Source organism: Myotis davidii, unplaced genomic scaffold (genome assembly GCF_000327345.1).
Source record: "Myotis davidii unplaced genomic scaffold, ASM32734v1 scaffold1439, whole genome shotgun sequence".
Classification (NCBI taxonomy): domain Eukaryota; kingdom Metazoa; phylum Chordata; class Mammalia; order Chiroptera; family Vespertilionidae; genus Myotis; species Myotis davidii.
Window position 1 is genome coordinate 510,985 of NW_006292342.1, and position 3,104 is coordinate 514,088.

Below are 3,104 nucleotides of genomic sequence, written 5' to 3' on the forward strand. Positions count from 1 at the left end.
GCTGTTCACTAAGTGGTCGCGAGGAGTCAAAACTCCTCGTGCCTCAGTTTACTCCCTTGATTCCATTATTCTCCTGCCGCCAGAATTGAGTCCCTCTGCCCAAGGGCAGAAGGCAGGGGCTTCCAAGGGGCTTCTGAAGTCGGAAAGGACTGTGGGTGGAGTTGTGGGTGAGGTCTTGTGGGTCTCAGATGTGAGAGGGCCCACAGATATTAAGACAAAGAGGGGGCTGCTTAAACGTGGAAGGTGGGAAGAGATCCTAAAAAGGGGATGTGCTCGAGGGAGCTCATGTGAGGGACAGGGTACAGTCATGAGGGCCTAGAGCCACAGGGCTGAAACTTCAAGAGGGACCCCCACAAAAATTGTGACTGAGAAGGGGAACCCCTCAGAAGTAAGGGATGGGAAGGCATCTTCTGTGGGAGGGATCAGCGAGTGGCTCCGATTGAGTGGAGGACACCGGAGCCTATACCCCCATGAAGCTCTCCCAGGTGGCGAGGGAGGGGGAATATTGTGGGGAGGGGCTCACAGCTAGCTGCCTGGCCAGGCCCTGCACCCATCCCACCTTTGTCCCTTCTTAGAGGCCGGGGGAGACCCCTGAACCCAGCCATACGAACATGCTGGGGGCCGACCTCCTACGACGCCCTCGCCGTCGCCTCTCCACTGGTCCTGGCCTGGGCCGGGCGGACCCTGAGCTCTGGGACCCTGGGGTCCCTGTGCTCCCACGGCCCACCACGCTGCCACTTCTGATCCCTCCGCGGATTTCCATCACCAGAGCCGACAGGTAGGCAGGAGGGGGAGCCGGCTGGAAGGTAGGGTGGAGGAACAGGGCGAGTTGGGCTAGGTCCAGCCAGCAGCCCTTTCTTGTGCTCCAGGCTCCCTGCCTTTTGCAAAATCAGCTGAACCGTCTCCTGGCGTCTGGTGGGTCAGGCTGTGGCACCCCTCCCCCATGGCGCCCCATTACAGCCTCCAGAAAACCCTTCTTCCATTTTGCAGCTGCCTGAGTCAGCAAGGGTTTCAAAAAGGGCTTTCAGCCCTAGTTCCCAGTGGTGCCCCCACATTCAGAGAGCTGGGCCAGGCCTCTGATCAGCCTGCTGTGCACCTCTATGCACCCTTCTAGGAAGATTCTGTTTCTTCCAGGACTTGAAGGGGAAGGTGGGATCCTGGAGGAGGCCTGGCTTGGACTTTTTCTTTCCCTTGGGGAGATGTGAGAGGCATCTTCAAAACTTCACATTGCACTTTCTTGCTGTTTCTCATGGGGGGGCCTCCCAGGGCACTCCAACCCCCATTTTGGCCCAAGGATGAGTTCAGAAGCCGGACAGCTGAGCTGGTCCTGGCTGCTTTCCGGCCCCTGTCCCCACTGCCCTCCCCAGGCTACAGTGTTCTGCAGCCTTGATCTCCCCACCCCTTTCATCTGCTCAGTTGGAAGGTTTTGGAGACTCTGCTTGGAGAATGGTACAAAGGCTCATTGACAAGAGGGAGGAAGAAGTGACTGTCATTCCCACCTCAAGTGGTCTATTGTACCGCCCCCCACCCACCCCAATCCCTCTCCCCTCTGCACTTTAGGAGGCTGATCCACCTCAGCCTCAGGCTACAACTCCAACTACAGCCTGGCCTACGGGCTTGTGCTCTCCTGCAACCCGCTGTGGCCTGACACTCACCCCCACCCCCACCCCCATCCTACTGTTGCCTCCAGAGCTCTGGTCCCATTCCCCAAACTTCGGCCCAGCCCAGGAGCCTCAATTGATCTAGGAAGGACCGGCAGCCCTTGCAAATCCCCTAGAGGCCGTTTGAGTGTATACTTTCGGGAGGGTCCCGGTGGGGAGTGGGAGACACACTCTGACCTTTGGGATACCCACTGCTGCCGCTGGGGAGCCGGTTCTTGCTCCACCTTCGCCCACGCCTGGAGCCCCCTCTGGTGGGGAGAAAAATGGCTGTGGAGGTTGGAGACGGGATTTTTTTTTTTTTTTAAATATAAGAACAGTGCGGGGGTGGGGGCGGTGAAACACGGCACAGCCAGCCTGGAGGAGCCCGGGAGGGGGGCTCACGGGGGCAAGGGTCTGCTTTCACGGACTCGCACCTAAGTCGGTTAACGTGTGCCTCTGCCAGGCGGGTGGGGCAGCGGGGTCCCCCTGCGGGGCTGCCACCAGGGCTCGGCAAGGGCCTGCGGGGCGGGGTAAGGGGGGACGCTTGGATCCCGCTTGCTCTCAGCTCAAGCTCGCTCGCTCGGCGCTGCGCTTGGGGAGGCGGGAGCGTGAGTCACGGAGACTCCCGATTTAGGTGCCGGAAGGGGGGGCTCTGCGGGCGGGGGGCCGCGGGGAGGAGCTTGGCTGTTTACTCGCCTGAAGAGAGCATGGGGGTGCGTTCCGCGGCTTCTGGAGACCTGCCTCAGTTTACCTCCTGCAGATGCGCTTTAAAAGAGGCAGCGGAACTTAGAGCGGTGGGCGGGCAGCCGGGGTATTGGCCACAGGATGTCCTCCTGGAGCCACACGGGAACCAAAGAGACACATTAGAAACACCCCAAAGCGGCCCCAGGCCAACCACACACACACACACACACACACACACACACGGACTCTCTCAGACACGACAGTCAAACAACGGAGGCTGAATCCCGCGCACAACTCCGCGAGCACCATCCACACCCAGAGGCGTGGGAGCACATGCAGAACCCCAGGCCACCGGGACGGACCGCGCACTTTCCAGCAGGCAGCACATGTGTGCGCACAGCCTTCACCCACAGACACGCAGGCACACACACAGAGAAATCCAAAGAAACAGGCAGCCCGCGGCAGCCAACCACGTGCGCGCACACACTTCCAAGACACCAAAAACACAGACAACCCTCGGAAGGGGCCGCCTGCCTGCACATCCCGCCCCGGGCACACGCCATCCCCATCCTCCGACCCACCGACAGGAGGTCCCCCGCACTCCGCCGCTGCCCGCCGCAGGGACCGCGTCTGTGGCACCGGGGCCACTTCCCACTCGTTTGGGCCCCCGGCCAGAGGTAGCGGCGAGGACACGCCAGCACCGGGCTCCGCCCCGCCAAGATGGACGGACTGCCTGACGCACCGGCAACCACTCGGATGTCTTCCCGATCGGATTAACCG